Source organism: Boleophthalmus pectinirostris, unplaced genomic scaffold (assembly GCF_026225935.1).
Source record: "Boleophthalmus pectinirostris isolate CB_2022bp ecotype Guang Dong unplaced genomic scaffold, ASM2622593v1 HiC_scaffold_12, whole genome shotgun sequence".
NCBI lineage: Eukaryota > Metazoa > Chordata > Actinopteri > Gobiiformes > Gobiidae > Boleophthalmus > Boleophthalmus pectinirostris.
This window is the reverse complement of record NW_026571018.1, coordinates 25,903,813-25,926,016: the sequence shown is the minus strand read 5'-3', so window position 1 is coordinate 25,926,016 and position 22,204 is coordinate 25,903,813. Positions and strand designations below refer to the sequence as shown.

The 22,204-nt window shown below is 38.3% G+C and overlaps 1 protein-coding gene and 1 long non-coding RNA gene across 2 annotated transcripts in view; one reads left to right on the top strand and one right to left on the bottom strand.

The window, feature by feature from the left end:
- dchs1b (dachsous cadherin-related 1b) overlaps window positions 1-22,204 on the bottom strand; it is a 97,469-nt gene that overhangs the window by 57,142 nt on the left and 18,123 nt on the right. The gene's annotated exons all lie outside the window — the stretch shown is intronic.
- Window positions 1,356-14,664, top strand: LOC129407510 (uncharacterized). The gene is made up of 5 exons (XR_008631583.1): window positions 1,356-1,488; window positions 2,256-2,309; window positions 5,396-5,855; window positions 13,515-13,659; window positions 13,876-14,664. It is a non-coding gene; the product is annotated as an uncharacterized LOC129407510 (long non-coding RNA).

Genomic DNA, 22,204 nt, shown 5'->3' with positions numbered 1-22,204 from the left:
GAGTACGGTTTGGATAAATAGCAGGACTAGATCAGGTTGTCAGCACCGTAGCCCATCTCCCACAATGCACCACACAGCTGCTCTAAACAAGGCTCTGGGCCAGGTGGATCCTATGGCCTCTCAACTCTACACTAGACTCCTGCCATGACTTAATTCAGCAGTGATGAAACACAGATACGTGGGGAACTGTGGTTTTGAACAACTGCCTAACATGGACTTGGACTAAACAGATCAACAAAAAGATCCTCTACTCTTGGGCAGACCACCCCCATCTCCTGATAGACCACCAGCGCAGTGTCCATTGAACCAGGATGACCCAAAGATGGACCATAATCCTGCTAAGGGTTTGACTAAAAAAAGCCCCATCTTGACAGACTAGTGACATCAATCAAGAGAGAAAATACAATCTTATTATTATTAGAAACATTATTGTAATATATGTTTTTTTCTTTTTTAACACATCTGCAATTGCTTGAATATAAATCAATATCAATAATTTTTTTTTTTTATTATTATTATTTGCTGTCATAGTTTACAGCTCTTTCAATTCAATGCCAAGTAATACACTAATGCAGTAGATTGGTACCAGTGCCAATGTTGATACTTTTCTGCTAGTACGGATGCACCGACACAATATGTTATTGGACTCTGGCGCTGATATTGAAAATTTTGGTGGATAGGATATCAGCTGCCAAGATACTGACTCAGCTGCTATCCAGTTTTGCTTTATAAATTGGTGTAATATAGTAGCGTCTCATAATATTAAACTTGCACTTTTACAAAAATGTTCTGTAATCACTTTAAATGATAACTAACACATTTGGATATTTTTAATCTTTTTTCACCTATGCTGTTTGTGTTTAAAGGAATCAGCAGATAGCAAAGCCAAAGTATCGGTATCGGAACAGAAAAAGCTGTATCGGTGCATCCCTAGACTAGTGGGACAATGTCTACATTTATGACCTCTGTTTCGGAAATAGGTGACCTAAATCAGAAGTCATACTTAACTTAACGCGGCTTTACGGGTTTTAAAAGTGAGATAAAGGAAGAACTGTTGCCGACGAGGTGTAACATTTGATTAGTGTGGTACATTTAAAGTGTAAAGGTGACCTGCACACTCCAAAGGTTATAGTAACTGACAAAATCCAACCTCTACTGCTCCTTCAGTTTATACGAGGAAATAACCCTGATTTCCTCGAGCTGATTTCGCTATAGTATGTACATTCTTGTATCTTTGAGACCGGACGCCACTGTGTAAGATGGTGTTTGAACTCAGACAGGAAGTGACGCGATAAGACAGGAAGCTGACTCTATTGTTGGAAATAAAGGAGGAAGCAGTGGCCTGGGATGATATGCGCAGAAGCTGTTCAACAACCACACCAGAAAGAGACCAAGGAGATCACCAAAATACTCAACCTTAACCTCACTGTGAACACCAGCAAGAGTGAAGGGGTGGATAGTAACAAATCACCAAAACATGCAATTCAGGTAGGCAAGTGTACAGATTTTTAAAGGCGGACTGCGTAACATTTCTAGTGGAGGGTCTGCCACCTGCTTGTCTCCATGGAAATGTTATTTACTTTGTTTAGAATGTTCCACAGTATAGATTAAATATATCTATCATGAGATACACAAGTGGGTTCGAGCACTATGATACATTACAGTACAGATCTGTGGAGAGTCACCGCATTCCCAGTTGGAATAATTTATTTTGCATGTATTTGTGAGCAATAGAAACACCTGTAATGAATAAATGCTAGACAGGACTATTTAAAGTCATACCATGGGACATTCCAGGCAAAATAACATTTCCATGGAGACAAGCAAAACCACAAATATTGAAAAAAACAAAAAACTCTAAAATAAAACACCATAAACACAACGAAACAGGTTCGCATCGACAAGACTAAAGTGACTAAATTAAATAAAAAATATATATATGTTGTGAAGATAGATGCACTGATTATGATTTTAACATACTCAATAAAACACATTTCATTATTGCCTCCTGTTTTTAAAGCTTTATAAATCCTTGAAAATACATGCATGCAAACACAGCAGTGGCCTATTCTGCTTACGCACATTTCACACCTCTCCTCCACACTTTCAATTACACCTTTTTCACAGTATCGCCATGGGCAACACACACATAAACCATGGTGACAGCAAGCAGCCTCAAGTCTCTGCAACATTTCATTTACACATCTAAGCTGAAACTAAAATTGCTTTTGAACATCCTAAATTCTCCATCACAGTGCCAGACGTGGAGGTGAGCCGTGCACTGTACACAGCGTGATGCCAAGTTCAAGGTAATACAAAGGCATAGACCTCATTATGAACAAGGACAAAAGGAAGCTTGTCAGTCACACAGAGACTTAATGTAATTCCCACAGTGACATTCAAACTACCTCTGAGTCAGTGTTTTCAAAGGGATCTTCAAGTAGACTTTTGTAGACTTATTAAACCTGCTTTAGTCCAGGTTTTGTCTTGGAAAAACTCAACCCAGTCTTGGTTTGAAAATGAAAGCGTTTTTTTTTCTAGTTCCTACTTAAGTAACTTGTATAAATACTTTTTTCTTGTACTTGAGTCATATTTTAGTAATTGGTATTTTGGGGCAACCCATCTTTTTATTGATGTGCTATTGTAGTAGTTGTTGATTTAGCTTCAAAAGTACATTATAAATCAAATGTATTCCTATTATTATTATTCTTATGTGGTACTTTAGATTAGCCTGATTCATCAGCCGGTTTGCCGGTCAGTCCTTGCAGCATTAGAATTCATTCGCTCGACGAGCGGGTACTTTTTTTCATTTAACCAATCACGGCTATTTGGTTGTGACATATGTAATGTGCCACTAATGGGGCTATCTGGTATATTAAGCTTTCCCCCAAACCTGTAGGAAAAAGGACAATAACGTCTTTCCCATTGATAAAATTCACCAAACATTCTCTTTGTTCTGGCTTCAAATCCCCGATCTCGGGAATTGTTGCCAACACAGAATGTATGACTCTTTGCTGATTGGCTGGTGCCCAAACTCGCACTTCTGGGGTTTTTGTGAACCGTCTAGTGTATTCTGACTCCTGACCTAGTCGTTGGAGAGAAATTAAATTGAGCAGAGGTCCTAGGTGGTGCCAGCCTGGCTAACTTTAGACATTGTTGGATGCAGAATTTGTTTTGGAATTTTGGAACTGGATTAGACCAGAACTAAACCAGAACCAAAACAAGTCTACATCTGGACTAACCTTTAGCCTTTTGAATTTATTCTGTAATAATATAGAGAAAGACCAGGGCTACTCTTGGACAGTGGGATTACACCATCTCCTTCTGTAATAATACTTAAGTCTTTTTTCTTCCATTTTAGCTTTTCGGATTACTTGGTTTTGTTAATTGTTGGACTATACAAAACCATAAATCATGTATAATGTTATTCTTAAACTGACTGTAAAGACCATTTCAGGTGAGATAATGTAATATAGTAAAACTGCTTTGTTCCATCTGGACAGGATTATACCGATTAGTGGTTGTGATATGTCAATTTCAATTATTTTTAGACCTGGTTTTACTTCAGGGGACATATCGTTTTTACATTGACTCTGGGTAAAATAACACATAATATACCCTATATAGCATAAAGCTGTCTCCTATACACAAATGGGCTGTCATATTTAGTCTGTGTAAAAGGTATTAGCATTAGCGTAGCTGTTTGATTAAGCCTATATGACTAAACCAGATGTGCGACTCTATAATGACCCATGTTATTTTCATCTCAATGCAAGTCTATGGAGGTCTTTAACTCTTTATTATGGACTGGTCTGGACTGCTGGTGCAGAGTGATTTTCCTCACTTAATCCCAGACGCCTCGTAGTGTCTCACTGTCCCCACGTCAGGAGTCACTAAAAACACTATAAACTACTTACATCAATGCAACATAATTCGTTATAAGCATATTGAATGACTATTCTGAAATATGAAAGACTTCGCTAGACTGTTGATTTTTCAATGTACTCAGTTTGGTACAGGCCCAAGAAATAAATACATCGGATAGGCTACTTCCATTGTTTGTGAGGGAAACATGCAACCATAAATCAAGCTATTTAACAATATCAGATTATATCAGCAGTCATTACTCAAGTGTATCTGTTGCTATGGTAACGCTTAAGCACAGCCCTTAAAAAGATTGAAGAAAAAAAAAAAAACTGGATAATTTCCTTACAACCTGTAAATCTTGTAAACCTGTAATTTCCTTGTTTTCGTTTCACTTGATGCCAGGCGGACTTTAAACAATCAAAGGAAACTTGGGTGTCGATCGAACATGTCAGAAGGGTTAACAATTGGATAAAGAGTGATTGCAATGCCATATTAATAAACATGGCTAAAGACAGTCTACAGTCGTAGCAGTAGCCTATATCATTATTGTATTCAACATAGGCAGTGGGCACCATAGACTCCAGTTGTTTGATCTATGGCATTGCAAATGTAAACTTATAGGAAGAGGTGGGAGTTAACTATTGTGTTTGTTCCGTCACCAAAAGCTCATTTTAGCCATGGGAAAATGGCACAAGGATAAAATGCCTTTGAGACTGCACAGTTCAAAAGGCTACAGTTGTTACACACACGATACCACATGAATTAAAGAAAAAAGTCTGACCCGCTGCTAGTTATTTATATTCTACCAGGCTTATCAAAAAAACAATACCCAGAGAGCATTTGATCCTAAAACTAGTAACTACTCATTTGAAGTATCAATACTTTTAATAAATGACATAAATATGACAATTTAAATGCCAGCTGATATACTGTGACGGCACTGTAAAGTTAGTCATCTATTAGTGATGGGACTTTTGGCTCCTTTGTGGGATCCGAATCATTCATGTCAAAGAGGCGTTCAAAAGACTGGCTCTTTTTATGTTTAATTACATGACAGATGCGATGTGACTACAAACTAATCACCTAGAGAAATGACCAAACCTCAGATTTGTTTAAAATGGTTCCAGCTGACAGTGGAAGTGTATTTACCCTTTGAAATTCAAAATAAAAATGATACTACAATAATCATTTGTACTGTTATTAACAAGGTAAATGCATAAAAATTGGAACGGAAAATACTTGCTTCTTTTTAAAAATGAGATCCAAATCCAACTGTTCAAGCAACCATTCAGAAGAGACTTGTTCAAAGGAGACTCATTCATGAACGTCATATTATTATTATCTATGGTCAGAATGCTGTCACAGTACAATTTACATGTGATTTTCTTGGAGCTGCGCCGCAAAGCTACACTGAAATTTCAAGCTGTTGTGCAGTTTGCAACAGGCACTATTCAGTCAAAACAAAATACAAAATAAAACTTGTGACACAAATGTGGAACAGTTTCATTTTCCCAAATCTTTTTCTCAGATCTTTTATCAGCCTGGGATCGGAGCCTAACACAGCTGAGCAGGTTGATTCGTCACCACAATTTTAAACTGCAAAAGATGAAAGTCCCTGCTGCAATTCCAGGTAATGGCTTCCAGAGAGCTGAAGTTCAGAGATATTAGCAAATATACTTCCCATGCCAAGGCCAGAAACTTTTTGAACTAAGGCGTATGCTTCGACTGGTAAAACTTCTCAAAATATTTATGACTTTGAAGGTGTCTTGTTCATTAAAGATAGTTTCCATAACAGGCTCGTCAAACTGGGACATGATCAATAGGCCTGTAAATGTTTCAGCACTGGCTCTACAGAGCGTGTGAATTATTGAAATGATGGACTGAAATACAAGCTCGGAGCATGGATGACTATGTTGTGGAGGGAAAGGAGCAGTCAGCATTATGAAGAGCAGTCATTCTACACCCCCATGCGTATATGGACCTGACAGGTAAGAGTGATCAGAAAAGTCAGAAGCAATTTATACAATCAATCATTTGCATTTTCCAAGGTATTAGTGTCCTGTAAGAAAGAATTGTTTGTTTTTTTTTTGCTTAAAATCACATGCTACTTTTCAGGTAAAAGGTCCACTATCTAATTACTACTACGGTACTACTACTATTACTACTTTGCCTGGAATGTTCCACGGTATGCCATAAAACATATCTGTCTAATGTTAATTATTATTATTGCTCAAAAGTGCCTTAAAACATGCATTCTCATTATCAGTGTAGTTGCCTGTCCACAGATCTGACCTGTCACTTGCTTGTTTTGTTGGAAACATATATGTTTAATGGTGTACTGTAGAAAATTTCAGGCAAAGCAAAGATGGAAACAAGCAGTTGGCGGACCCTCCACCAGAAAAGTTACACAGTGCAAATTTTTTAAAAGTTATGGCAATTGTAGATACCAGAGGTGAGGACTTGCAAGTCGTGACTTGGACTCAAGTCAGACTTGAGTCACTATTTTTAGGACTTGAGACTTGACTTGATAAAATGGACTAAGACTTGGGACTCGACTTGAACTTGAAGATCAGTGACTTGGGACTTGACTCGGACTTGAGGCCTGTGACTTGAGAAGACTTGAGAAGCACTTTTAAATCTGAATTCTTTAATCTGACCATAATAATTCACACTAAGATCTTGTCAAAACATTTAAGACATCTGAAAAGGAAAAATTTACATTTCTACAACTCTTACATCCATCTATAAAAACTCATATATAAATATACTATGATTTTTTAAAAGTGCAGTTTAGTTTAAAATTCATATAAACTAGACTTGAAATGACTTGAAGCTCAAAGCAGACGACTTGGACTTGACTTGGACGTATGAGCCAGTGACTTGACACTCGAGTTAGACTTGCCTTTCTTTGACTTGGGACTTGACTAGGACTTAAGGTCAAAGACTTGAGACTTACTTGAGACTTGCAAAACAACTACTTGGTCCGACCTCTGGTAGATACTAAATGCAATGGTATACAAGCCTCATTACTTGGCACAAAATCAGCAGTTAAAGTAGTAGTTAAAGTGAGACTAACAAAATAAACAAAAAGTCACGTTTGACCGTCTCAAGCTTGGATTCAACTGTGGCAAATCCAGAATGATATCTCTCTGAGCACACACATCTGAACCGTAAAGGACTGAAGAAGTGTGTATTCTGGACCTCAGGCAAGCAGTGCAAGTGGAATGTATTTCAAATAAAAGTCTGGGCCGAACAACAAATTACATTTAAAAGCACTAGTTATTTCCATTACTCTTCTGGAAGGATTTTGGGGTATTCACGGGATTTAGCTTCCTGTTATATGCAACATTTTGAGGTTTGAATTGTTAATATCTATGGCAACAGTCCCAGAGTCTTATCATTCTGAATAAATAGCTATAGTCTCAAAGGACAAACAGGCAGACTTTAACTGAAAAATAGTCCACATAAATCTTCACTGGAGATGATCAATTACAGGTTGTATTTACAAAATCAAATCCCAAATGTCATGCGCTCTCGGACATGAGACAGCACTCCTCCTTATGTGCACTTAAGCACACTTATCATAGTCTCCATGATTTATCCGATTGTATACCAACCCACCTCCTCAAACCCAAACAACTGTAAATATATATGGTAATATAGTTCAGGCCCGAAGGCTCAGGCAGGATCAAGTATCTGTTGTAACAAAGAGGTAGTGCCAGTTGATTTAATAGACAGTGTTTACGGGTTTCTATATGTTTAGGAACCTGACCCAGGAAGCGCAGAGGAGATGAGATTAGACATTTAAATCTGCGGTGCCACTGGTATACTTTAATGAGTCAGTCACACACACACACACACACACACACACACGGTATCTACTGAACAAAGTAAGATTTGATATAGATTTTTATAGATTTTCATTTGATTATTTGATCATATTTTTAGTCAATAGTCTGAAATTAAAACAACTTTAAAGGGCCCATATTACCCTTTTTTTAAAAATCTATGTTATAATCTTGTTTCCTCACCAAAAACATACCTGGAGTTGTGTTTTATTTTATTCACACGGTTAACACACAAATTGTGCATATTTAGGCTGAGTTCTTCTCTCAAACAGAAAACAATCAGCTCTGTGCAGTAATACATGAAGTGCTCCACTGTGCTTTTAAACTCCATAAGTCTTCATTAGAATAATTTGGATACTTTCAGTGTTGGAATTGCCAATCTCAACTGAACTAAAAAGGTAGTGGATAACCTGAGAACTACTGCTTCATGACATCACAAGGTGGAACAGCGCATTGTGAGCTTTGAATATGTAGGACCTAATAATGCAGGATTATTCAAACATGTACATGAAACAAACCACAGCTCCAGGTATGTTTTTTTATGAGGTAACAACATTCCAATAGGACTAAAAGTTCACAAGAGTGAATTTTGCATAGTATAAGACCTTTAATGGATGCTACTAGTGACGGGTCCAAGAAAATGTTTGTTTGTTTAAATCCAAACCAACCCACATTGTTCTACATGTGGTCTGCGGAACCATAGATTTTTAATTAACCAAACCTGTGCCTTTCTGAACAAACAAGTGAATATTTTTGAATCAATTTGCAAACTACTCATTCATAGTGTTGCTTACCATAACATAGCCATTTTCTTTAACAAGTAGAAAGCAGAAATGCACATAATTAGCATGTTTACACAGCATTTAGTGGTCAGTGTATTGCACAGCCCAATCAGCTCCTAATTACTGTGTAACATTTCACTTTAGCAAAACAAACACTTGTGGTAAATCGGACCATTATGTAACAGGCCTTTGGTGTCAGGCCCTCTCTCCTGTACGTACAGTACTGGTGGGATACACAGAGCTGACAGATGGCTAGGGGTCCCTGTTCAGCACCTCGCGTGACTCCTGCTCCCCCAAAGACTGTGCCCCGGGCCCAGACTTTAACCTAATCAGAAGAAATGGAAGAACCACATGTGCACGTGTGTATATTTACCTACAGTACATCTGCTAAAACTGTGCTTAAGGCTACACTGTGCATAGCTTGGCATACACTAAAAGGAGTTGAACTAAGGTTGTCGGATTTAAACTGGTGATTTGTCCACACATGTTTTCCTTTACCCCTGAGATGGTCAAACTTTCTTACACCAAAGATCAATATAACTCCAATGGACAATGTCAATGTAAAATGTGAGGACTAAAACACAAATACAAAGAAATAATTTAATAACAGTTCTACAGAGTGAATACATATGGAAACAATCAGCTAAATACATCATATTTTATAAGTCAATATTTGGAAATTCTCACACTTGCAAGTTTGAGCTGAAATATTTTGGAAACCTTCCTTGTATGGTTGTTGTAATATTGGCAATAATAGTAAGCAATAGTATTAATCCAGCAAAGAGATACCCAGAGCTAAACTAGTATTTACGTTTAACAGACTTACTTTCAAAAGTACCGTAAAATAAAAAATGTATAAATACTGCATGTAAGTTTACCTTTACCAAAATATAAGAACCACTACCCGCCCATCACCTGCTTCTTTCCATGGAGATATTACCTGGAATATTCTACAGTATGGCATTACATTTATGACAGAGACAGCAGGTAACACCACAAGGCCAAGTTACATGTCAGATCTGTGGAGAGGCAAGCCCACTCATAGTAAGAAAGGTCAATAAAAACATGTTATTGAGTACCATATTTTTTGGGCTATAAGTCGCTCTCACTCCAGATCACACAGTAGAGGAAGCGGCGCCCCGCTTCCTCTACTGTGTAGCTGTCGTCAGACTCAGCATCAGTTCCAGTTACAATTATTCTGGCCTTTCTGAATCCCACCGGATGGTTTGAGTTGTCTTTATGTTTGTTTAAATTTTAAACTGTCAGTGATACAGAAGTAATGGTGTGATTGGCTGACACAATACCAGACAGGACAAATCTTTCTTTTTCTTCTGCAGCCGACATGCGCAGTACAGTGCGAAGTGACAGTGGTACAGGAGTACACAAGAATAGAGCACGCTCTTAAGGCTGTGAGTGTAAAAATTTTAACATATATGTCGCACCGGAGTATAAGTTGCAGGACCACTCAAACCATGAAAAAAAGGGTGACTTATAGTCCGAAAAATATGGTAAATGCAAGATGGATACATTTAATACAATACCAGGACATTCTAGGAAAAACAGTAACATCTCCATGGAGACAAGTAGGTGGTGGACCCTAAACCAGGAAATTTACACAGTGCAGCTTTAAGTCAGAACTAAAGTAGCTGTATGGATGAGTGACAAAACATATGAAACATAAAACTTGTGTCCACTTGACAGGATTACATTCTCGTTTGCTAACCCCTGCTTATAGGCCATCAATCTTTTCTACTGTACCTCTATTTAACCCAGCAGCGGTCACTTGTAGCAAATTCAGGGCAGTAATTTTGCTAATTTCCTGACTCACTCTGTAGGCGACCAGTGCTAGCTAATAGTATGCCAGATGGAGAGATGACGTTGAGATCATTGTTGATAATTCACTTTTCCCATAGTTCAATATAACACAAAATGATGGAACATGTGGCGAGGGGCGTTCGTGTGTAGACCTGGTGTGATTACTTCCAAGTGTGGAGAGAAGTAAATTAAGATGAGAAGGATGGCCAATATTTGACTACTTATCGCAAATTAGCTTTTACTTTGAAGGAAAATGTCCTCTTTGAGAAATACACTGTACAACTTCAAAGCATGTATGTGAAAACGCTTACCACTAAAGATATAGGGCCACAATCCAGTTCTCATTATGAGGATATTCCAACATGGCTACAACGGTGCCAATGTAGTTAAACACGCCTTTGACATGAGCCAGGAGGTGTCTAGAGTGATTATTGTCTATGTAATTGATCAAGACATCCTAATTGAAGTACTGGGGGGTTGCGAGATACATGAGCTCTGACCCTAACCTCGGAAAACCTGTAGGGAAATACTCCAAACCCCCTATATGTGTACTTGATATCCCAAAGGTCTGGCACAGCAGATACCATTTTTCAAAACATCTAAGTTTATTTGAATCTGCGTACGAGAAAGTAATGCAGGGATGCAAGATATATTACCATTCAACCAAAATCGCAATGTGTATGGTCGCAATAAGAAATCGCAAAGACTTACCAAATATATTTCCTCTGCAAACAATAAAAAATAAAAAATACCCTGTCCTATTTCTTATTTTCCTGTCTTTAGTAGTTCAGAATTTATAAAAACATGTTCTGAAATGATCTCTGAAAAGAATTCCACTATTGAAACATACATTGATATCTACAAAATACAATTACATATTTTTTCCAAGTTTTTGCTATTGTTGTGGGACTACATATATAAGTTCTAGCAAGAATATTCATGATTGTACTAGAACCTATTCAGACAAAAAGGACATTGTGTACAAGTTAAAGTAGTATTTGTATTCTGTTTAGAAGTATTTTAGTACTGGTGGTCTTATAAACTAAATTCACTGACTCACAAAGCTGATTGATGAAAATGTAGGCTAAAGTAAAAAGAGCAACTTGAAATGCCTTTTTTAATTTAATAGCATCAGCATCAAAAACCTTGAGGCATAGCAAAAAAAATGAATGGGAAAGCATCTTAAGTGCTCATTTACTGTGCAGTATTTGGGTTATAAAGCCATGCACTTTTCTGGTTAATATTAAGGTATAGAGACAAGTGGACAGACACAGACAGAGTAAGCACTACACAGTAAATCACAGTAATGGTTCTCTTTGAAAATGCCCATAAGAAAAGAACAGGGAGAGGTGGGTTTAATAGCACAGATTAAATCTCTATAGCTGGACCATAAAGCGAGTATATCAGTGTTTCCATAGGTCTGCTACAGCCACCAGCTCATATTACCTCTGTCCTGGCTCTGAGGCTGCTGGGATAACCAAAGCTGACGCCTAGATCCTTTTTGGGTTGGGGAGGCAAGAAGCATGTCCCAAACTGTAGCACGAAAGCTAAACAAAAACTGCTCTAATGTTTAAACTATGCATCTGAAAACAAGGATTGTATAGCATGTAAACTGGTAGAGAAAAAAATACACATGCAGGTTTTAGTAATTGTAAGATTAATTACTGCTACAATAACGTCAAAGTAGTAAAATATATAGTGCAGATTGGTATGGTAATGAAGTAGTAGTAGTATCAATTAGTAGTCAGAGTATACTAACAAAAAACATCGTTAATGGCTGTCATTTTTACCTGAAAACAGATTTTTAGAACAATTTCCAGATTTTTTTTCCTGTGATAAGAAGTGCACATCTTAAACTGTAAAAGTTTTCTAAGTTCATGTGCTAAGTTTAAAATAGGTCTGAAACATTTCCAACTTTGTCATAAAATACTTGATACCAAAAACTGCAAAGGCTGCAAGATTGTTCTACCATCTGTCCTTTTTGTATTATAGAGTAACAGAACATAACCTAATATTAAAATAAAAAGATGGTATATGAACTGTGAATAACTTTCATATATTAACTAATGCTACATAAAAATGACATGGTTTATAATAGATCCAGTCAAAACCCATTAGATGTATTCAATAACCTTTAGCACTGATCAGTGTTGACATTACACTTGGAAACCATTGCATGTCAGTGGCAGCTTATTCCTGCATACCATCACATATTTCTGTTTGTCAGACATAAATATGAATTTGGATAGAGGTTGTGGCCGAGCCCTGAGGACGGAGCTGTCAGCTGTAATTCTGGTCCAGGTGTGGGGATCTAAATGAAGCTTTGTCTCTCTCCTACCTGAAGAACCCAACGTACTTTGACGGAGGTATCCTGCTTTCAAATCGTGGTATAGTGCAGGACATGCAAGAGCTTACTAATCCTATTTTCACTTAGTATCAAACACAAAGCATTCCTGTGAGAGTTAAGCTATTACTAATACTACAACTACTATCATAAATGACATACAACCAACAAATGAGCTTAACCTAGTGAAGGTCGGAGAGCAAAAGTGTGCAACTACAATTTACTACAATTACTAAAACAACTACTACAACAACTATTACAACAACTATTTCAACTATTACCACCACCACTATTACTACTATTACTACTACTACTTCTACTACTACTACTATTATGTGTCAATCCATCATTCAATCCATCATACGATTGTATAGATAGTTAACCCTATGCCTATTATATTATGCATGTTAACCGAGCCTTTAATATGGGTGTGTATATAGGGGTCGGCAATGTCAGGGAAAGAGGCAGGTTGCACACTGAGCACAAACGTCCAAAAGGCGGTGAGTGACTGATTTATTGGATGAATAATTGCTCCTGTTTCTTGGCTGTAAGTATTTCAAGCTGTGTGCATGTATGGGTATATGTGTGTCGTTACTATAAAACTAAAAAAGTCAATATAGACCACCAGCTCTGAGTTAGCCCGGGGCAGTGAAATGTATACAACATGATGGACAGGATACAAGTTGCAAAAAAATTAAAAAGAGAAAATCAGACAGTGCCCCCATGGAAGAATTGCACAGACCATGCAATTGTAAAGACTACTGAGAAGTATAATGTGTTTTTATAATTGAGACTTACAAAACCATAGTAAAGAGTATGCTGTTTTTAATTGCACAATTTATCTTCTGTTTTATTTAGTGTTTCACAGTACTTCAAAAGCAAATTTCTCTTTCAAGATGTATCTTCTCTGGTAGAGGGTCCGCAACCTTCTTGTCTAAGTGGAGATGCTATCTATGCCTATGGAGACAACAAGTACCTGACCCCCTCAAACCAGAAAAGTGAGGTAATGCACTTGAGGCATTTTGAGGACGTTTCATCATTTAAATGATAGGACCTTTTGTTTTCAATTATTAATTGCTATGGGGATGGTTCTAATTCTTCATTTGAATAGGTCTAATTTACAGTTCAATGAAGTATACTGGACTAAAAACTACAAACTAATGGTTGCATTCATTGTATACATGTGTTACTGTCTGTTGACCCAATGTGTCTGATTTAGGACTGGAGTTAAACGCTTTTGGATGCATTTCATGCTTCACTGATGCGGGATGAAAACACAGGCAATCTTCAAGAGAGCCAAGCTGTGGAGACGACTTATTTATCAAACCCGGCTTTGTGGAGAGGTGGATCAGACTACAGCCCCCTAAATCACCTGCATGAAAACGGGAGGGAGAAAAGACGAAATCACTTTATTACATGGTGCACAGGCAGAGAGGCACTGGAGCCAAGACTAAAACCAAAAAGGAAAAGAAAGAGAAATGTGTGGTTAGGAAAAACGGAAAGCTCTCCTCCAAAAATAGTAAGACATGTTTTGTTTTTCAAAATGAATCGAAGTGAGGTATACCAAAAATAATTACGTTTTTCCGGGTACTAAGATAGATTCGTTTCATCGGATTTTCTTTAACTCAACGACCCACTGAGTGCAATTTTAACCAAAAAGGAGCCTACACCTGTTTAAGAAATCCTAAATGTCTAAATGAGGGTTTGATTGGATGCCAAGGTCAAGTTCGAGCTTCCTTTTCTGAATTTAAACAGATAAAAGCTGCTTTGAATCCTAAGCCTTCATTATGTGCAGCAGGAGGACTCGAACAAAGCTAAATGGAACTTCCTCAACAAAGACATCCCAGGACTATTCATGGAGGAACAAGCTGAATTCGCCCCTCGCTGTGTGAAGTATAGGGGGATTGCATGAAGCTCGGAGTGACCCAGACAATGTAACAGGCACTTCACTACAAGACTGGCAGATTCAAAAACAACCACAGAAATGAATAGGCTTTTAAGAGTAAGAAATAAGAGGAGAAATAAAAAAGAACCATTTTATATTTGGGCGCCATTTTATACATTTCTCCATTTTAGTTGATTTAATAATAACAGAATCTTTTTTTTCTTGTTACTTTCAGACATTTATAAAGTTACAATTAGGACTTGCTATCAAACTGAAATCCAAATTTGAGTTGTTGCCATGATCAAATCACTAATATTTAGATAATGTCCAGACCTTAGTTTAAACCTCTACTAACATGTTCTGAAATGTATAGTCCAGCAGTTCATATTAAAATCTTCTCTCAAATGTTAACACTCCTGGATGTGTTAAAATATGCACTGTGAACTGAATATGAAAACCAAATATAATCACAATTGCAATAAAATAGCAGAAAAAATGTAAAAGTGCACTGTAACTTTACACTGTAACATGAAAATGCTATAGCTTTGCCTATAATGTTCCACGATATGGTATTAAACTTATATGAGATGCATTTAATGAATTATGGATGTTTTTATTGTTCAAAAATACCTTTAAAAACGATCATTCTGACTGTAAGTGGTGTCGCCTCTTCACAGATCTCACCTGTAAAACCTGAGTTTAATGTCATACTTTGAAACACTGCAGACAAAGCAATAGCATCTCCATGGAAACAAGCAACCTAGCAGGTTCTCTATCAGAAAGGTTACATAGTGCACCTCTATTTTATTTTATTTTTTTCTCAAAGTTGCCCTAGTTACAATAAATACCGTCATCTTAATGCAAAATATGCTATAAATGTCTGGTGTAAATAGAGCACGCACAATGATAACGATGGATAGTTGTCCCGGTGCTGCATATGGGACCAGTATGCAGCCTATGTAAACAGTGACACAGGTCTGTCCTAACACTAATATGGACTCCTCTAGTGTCTCGTACAGCCCAGCACCTCCAGGACACAGAGCAGCAGCAGACTGTGAGCTGATGGTTACCAGATGAGGGGGGCCCATCCATCCTGAGGCACTTTGTCATGGAGCTTTATCTCCAGTGTGGCTGCATGTGTTGACTCTCAAATGTACAAAAGCTTTTAGGCAAGTGCGAAAAAACAAATAATGCCTGAAAACTTCATTTGTATTGGAAAATTTTAGAAGATGTTCAAAAGCATTTCTCGGTCTAGATGAGCAGCTCACGGATTCCTTTGCAAGTCAATTAAAGCCACATTTTTGTCAATTTTTAGACCTGGTTTAGCTATAGTTTAGACCGTGATTAGTCATGTTTAAGGCCTGGTTTAGCTCTAATGATATTCAAAAATCCAAATATTTTCAGTTGGTACTTGGTGTGAAAAGTGTTTAACAATTAATATTATTATATCCATGGATTTCAAGTTACGGAAAAGAGGTAATTCACAATTAAATTTCAAATATTCTTATAAGAATAGGAAAGCACAGTCCTTCAAAGCAGGAATCTTTTACCTTGAACTAGAAGATCGTTATTGTATTTCTTTCTTTCTTTGGGTGCTTGTGGATGGGGGAGGGGCTGTGTTTTTATTGGGTGTGAGGAACCCCCTCCTAAATTCTACCATTTCTCAGAGCTGGCAGCTGGCATATGTGCGTCCCATTCAAGTCAAGTGACAAGTTTAATTTGACAATTAAGAAAACAAAGGGCTCTATTTAGAGGTGCTGTTGGGGGCTATATTGACTGTGTGGAAGCTTGCACTCTTTGATACTCTATATACTCCAAATCTAGACATTGTTGGTTCAGATAAGTAGGAAAACAAGAACGCAATTAAGTTCAAGCTTGGATCAGATTAACAACAGGTAGTGAGCAGCTTCCGGACACTCAAATAGCTCTATAAGTATAACCCCTAAGACTCTTTCAAATATTAATACACTTCCTAGGCACCTTTTCTAAACACAAGCTATCATGTTTGAGGATTATTAATGTTTTAAATTACTGTAGACCTTAAGTAACCTTGATCAAAATATATGTGTAGATATGTCAGCGCATTTATCACACAGCTGTTGGGTGGTTCTACCTTTCTACAGGTCTCCAGCTCCAAAACAATCCATAACCATTTCCTTATCCGTAACATATGACCCACGCAGCATCAATAACCTCACAGTTTACAGTTAATATTACACCCAATTCATCATTTTTATCTCATGGTTGCTAAGTGTTCAAGTGCCAAGCCATGCACATCCTCCCTCCTTCCACTAACTTTTATTTGTTTGAAATTTCACTTGATGCCCTTTAACCATTTTCCACTTGGCTTTGTCCAGCTTACATCTCCATCACTGCTTATCAGGAGATCCAGAACCCCCATAATTCCCCTTGTCTACCCCGGACTACCCCCATCTCCTCCGTGCGCCCTCCCTCGTCCGTCCGCCATTTTGTCCTGAGAGTCCAGTTGCCATGGTTACGGCAATTGAAAAGCATCACCCATCAAGCCCCCCGCCTCCACCCCTGGCACACATGCACACTTCTGCTACATGCTATCTGTATGAAGTAATGGAGGCTATCCTTCACAGAGACCAGGGTTCATAAGAAAACTGGCCTCTCCGTGCCCATTTAGAATAACATGACCCACTCTTCTCTGAAACCAGTGAAAAACAAGAATGGAAGACCTCTTTTCCAGAAGAAGGGAATAGCAAAACAGTAATCAGCTATTGCTCTTAGACAATATGTGCTCAAGCCGATCAATGATAATCAATAAGCTCCTTTAATGGTCTCCCGTGATGGTTACAAACTCAACAACGGTTCATAGGTTTGCACAATTTATCAAAATAATGGCATGAGCTTTAATCAGGACTGAATCCTTGTCTTTCTTCTTTCTATGTAAATGCTAAAACCACAGCAGACGCAACCACAAATATCCAGTCATTCATTTCAGACTTGTTGTGACTAAATACAAATAAAACTACATACTAAAACTTACTTTGGAATGATCTTAGTGTTGTAAATTTATTTTTAAGGTGGCATTTCATTCAAACTCACTGCTTTCACTTTTTGAATAAATTTTCAAAATCTGTGCAATTTTCCAGAGACAAAAGACACAGTCCTGGTGGCTGTCTGCCCACTACAGAGCAGCACTGGCCAATTCTCCACTGCACTGCTCCACTTTTCATTAGCGTGCAGTGGGTAATGTTCTGGCCGAGGTAGAATGGAAGAAAAAGAACTCGGCTGTTTCAAGGGCAGACAGATGGAGGTGAAGCCTCACACACACACGTACACACCCACACATAATACACACACATATGCAGTCGCACAGAGGCACATGTACAGGGCCAAAGTGGTGATAAATTGGTTGGGCTCCACCTCCTTTGGTTTCCTCGTCGCTCATTGTCATAGTAACGGCTGCACCTCTGCTGCATCCTGCTCCACACAGTGTCAGCTCTGTCAGCTTTTCTCTAATTTCTCACTCAATAAAATGTTCTTCTTTCATTTGTGCCAGTCCTAAATGCCCTCTTCATATTTAATGGGAAATAAGAAATGTGTGTGCGTTACTGTTTAGTGGTGGCATACTGACCTCATTCTCATATTATGTATTAGCATCCATGAATACTCAATAATGCAGTTATAAATAGTTTATGGAAATGGAAAACAAATCACAAATTTTACATTATACAAAGTAATTGCTGCCCCTGAGGAAAAGTAAGTGTATTTCTTACAGTGTTAGACAAGTGAGCTAACCTAATGGTAATATTAGTGGGCTTAGTGTTGTAGAATGAGAAGTAATGGCACTGGTAGATTGGCTAGGAAGAAAAAAGTACCTTATAAATTACCTTATACTGCATTCAGTGCCTAATTTACATTAATTTAAAGGTGCAATATTTCACAAAATGGATTTTGGTGAGCTTTAAACCATGTTATAATGTTGTTACCTCATAAAATATCATACCTGGTAGTAGTTACAGAGCAACCCTGGTTTATTAGTCTGCATCGCCAAAGCTCAAAATGCTCTGTTCAACCTTGTGATGTCATGCAGTGGTAGTTTTTATGTTAACAGCTAACTTTTACCTTTTGTTCAGGAGAGATTGACAATTCAAGGGCTGAAATCATAGAAATGATTCCACTGACAGAGCATGGAACTTAAAACACAGTGGAGCATTTCCTGTATTACCACATCACATCAGAACGTGGAACCAAGTGTTTCCCTTTAGGATGTGTGTTAAACAAGTGTGAATGAAACAATACAGAACTCCAGGTATGCTTTCAAGTAACATAGGTCAGAAAATAGCGTAATATAGGCCCTTTAAATGTAATTTATGTGAGCTATGCTTTAAGTTCTATCATTTGTACATACTTTATATAGCACGACTAGTACATTCACTTGCACAGACAGACCATTTCTACATTTTAGTCACATCAGCTTTATGTACAAACATGTTTATTGCTTTAGGTAAGCCACAAAATGATTAAAAATGTCCCTTATTCTAGCTTCACGTGTTCACACTTATAGAACTGTTATCTTTGGACGGTCTTGCATAAAAGTCCCAGATGTTTTTGACAAGCTAACGCGCCAACCCTGCTCTTCATTATCCCATTGATTTAACTGCATGCCTCGTTACGACAAACAGTGGAGTATACATTGAGCATTAAGCAGTATCATCTGTGCCACACTTCCTGGATCTCCTCCCTGCAGCTGGTCCACATGAAAGCACCGTTTTACAGATAAGCATGGTTAAAAGGCTTTAGATAGACGAGCATTATTGGTTGGTTTTTGATTCTGGTATTAAGATCCAGTATCCAGTGCTTTCTTTGTAATCAAGCAGCGTAATCACCCCATACTGCACGACAAAACACACCAAATGAGTTAGTTGGAACGCAAGCCAGTGTATCAGACAGCACTCACAGCTTTCTAAACGGAGATTTCCCAGAAGGGAGTCAAGTCGTAGCCAAAATACAAGCACAGCAAGAGACACAGAGGCGGGGAGACACTTGTGAGTGTAACATTAACAATTCATGGAGGAATGAATGGTTTGGAGAGCCGTGAACCCGTCTGTGATGTGTCCTTCCACCAAGCAACATCTCACAGTTTAACCAATGCAACATCTGTTAACAGGCTTTATGCACATCATCTTAGGCTATTTTCAATAGTGTTGATGCATTTCTCAAATGAAGCTAATGCAGGAGCTATTTGGCTATTTTGGTTTATTCTAAGCGTGGTTTATTATTCTTGTTTATGTCAATAGTTTTGGCTAATTTGCATATTTAGTACAGATATTTGCCATGTTAATATTTCTTATATGTTTCACTAATTTGTTTAAACTAATTTGTTGTTATTTATTTTATTTAAAGTCAGTGATGTAGTGGGGATTTTTTAAGTGGGGGTACACAATTCATGACGTCATTGATGTGATGAATCCCGCCCACCTGCCACCTAAACCAGGACTAAACCAGAACTGAACCAGGACTAAGCCAGAACTGAACCAGGACTAAGCCAGAACTGAAACAGGACTAAACCAGAACTGAATCAGGACTGAACCAGTACTGAACCAGGACACCAGCATAAACCAGGTCTAAACCAGGACTAAACCAGGACTAAACCAGGACTGAAACAGGACTAAACCAGAACTGAACCAGGACTGAACCAGGACAAGACAGGTCTAAACCAGGTCTAAACCAGGTCTAAACCAGGTCTAAACCTAGACTAAACCACAACTAATCTTGGACTTGAGAGAGAAACAGGGTGTTTGCAAAGCGTGATCAGGTGACGGCTGCGTTTCGCCCCGGAGCTCTGCACCAGTCCTTTCGCCTGCAGTCACCCAACAGTCTACACAGGCGCACCTCCAGGCTGAACCTCCGGTTCAGTCCTCCTGGTTTCCTCATGTCACAGGTCACTATAGAACAGTACTGTAGATATCATGAGCCTATGCAGGTTGTTTTCACTGTTGCCAATAGCTCTAGTTTGACCTTTAAGCTGTAGGTATTTTATATTTGTTATTTTTTTATATCTCACGTTGGGAGAAGTGGGTAAACAGTGTATCCCCGCATACCCCCATGTACCAAGCCCACTACACCCCTGTTTACAGTATCTTAGCACCGTTTCTGTTTTGGTTTAGTCAGTGGGACGCCTAGAGAATAAAGGTGGTCAGTGCAGACAGACACGGGTGGGCCTATGGTTTTTACCAGTCAGCAGGAGAGGCACCAGCTAGGCCTTTGTACATATTACTTGTCTGAATAAATCTCTGAAAATGAATCTCTTGAGCTGGACATTGATTTTGTTATGTTTTACTGCTTAACCACGTACCCATGGTGCCTAAAGTGATTATTTGAGTATTGTTTAGTCTTAAATTTGTCCACCACTTTTGTTTGTTAGTTTTCCTTGACAAATAGTCACCACAACTAGATTTTGTGGAGGTTTGTATTGAACCCACAACACCAGGGCAAGTAGTAGTCACTTTGCATGACTTATTCAAGGGAATATTCAACCAGTATTCTTAAAGACAGGGTAAGTGATTTCCAAACCCAGAAAGGAGCTCACACAAACACTTTGGCACATCACTAGCATTCACATGTTTGAATTCTCAGGCACATGTGCAGCTTTAGACACACTCCTGATCCACTCTCCTCCAAAAGCACATAAACATAAAGACGCACACAGCTCTTTCTTTCTTTGCACAGCAGTTGGATCTTGTGACACAATGCTGTTTTTACAATATAGCCTACTATGTGGGGAAAAAATGTATAGAATTGGGCGACAGTAGCTCAGTTGGTAGAGGGTTTGTCCACTCATCCAAAGGCTGGAGGTTTGGATCTCGCTCTCAACATAAAACATCATTGGCCGAGCGGTCAGATCCACTGGAACACAGGTTGGTGGTGCGATTCCGGCTCCCACAGATGAATGCTGCCGTTGTGTCCTAGGACAAGACACTTAACCCACCCCGTCCCTAGTGTCTGCGTGAACTGATGTGTGAATGGGTGAGTGGTTACTTGATGTAAAGAGTTTTGAAGGTGGAAAAGCGCTACAGAAAAATGTAACCATAGATAAGAGAAAGGTCAGGTACTGTATCTTTAATTAATAAATCTTGTTTTTGGTTTGTTTGGTCATGAATTTAGCCAGTCCAGTAATGCCTCTATCAATATCACTAGAAGTATGACTAGAAATTCACAAAGAACCATAATTTCAGACTCACTCACACTGCTTATTACATGCAATGTCAGAACTTTCCATTTAAGCACCGAGGGATACAAATCCTGTCAGTGCAGCTAACCTTTAATTGTTGTGTTCCCCTCTGTTGCAAACCACAACTCAATTTTCCGTCTTCATGTGTCTCAGCAACTAAGCAGATCTGCTCAAAACTGCGCAGAATCATCTTCACCTTTTGATCTTTTTCTCTTTTTTCCCTCAAAGTCCCCAAACCGAGAGTGAATACATTAAGCCATTTTGACTGACAATATAAGAATTCTGTCATTTACAAATGCTTTTTCCTCTTTGATCCATTTTCTATAGGCGCCGTGGGATGAGTCGCTGAAATTCTCTGTCACCGAAAAGCCAGCATTTTCCTCATCTCTCAGTGCAGTGCGTAAAAGAATCTAGTGGCACTTTTCTTGCTGAATCCTATAAGACGGACATGTTATTTCA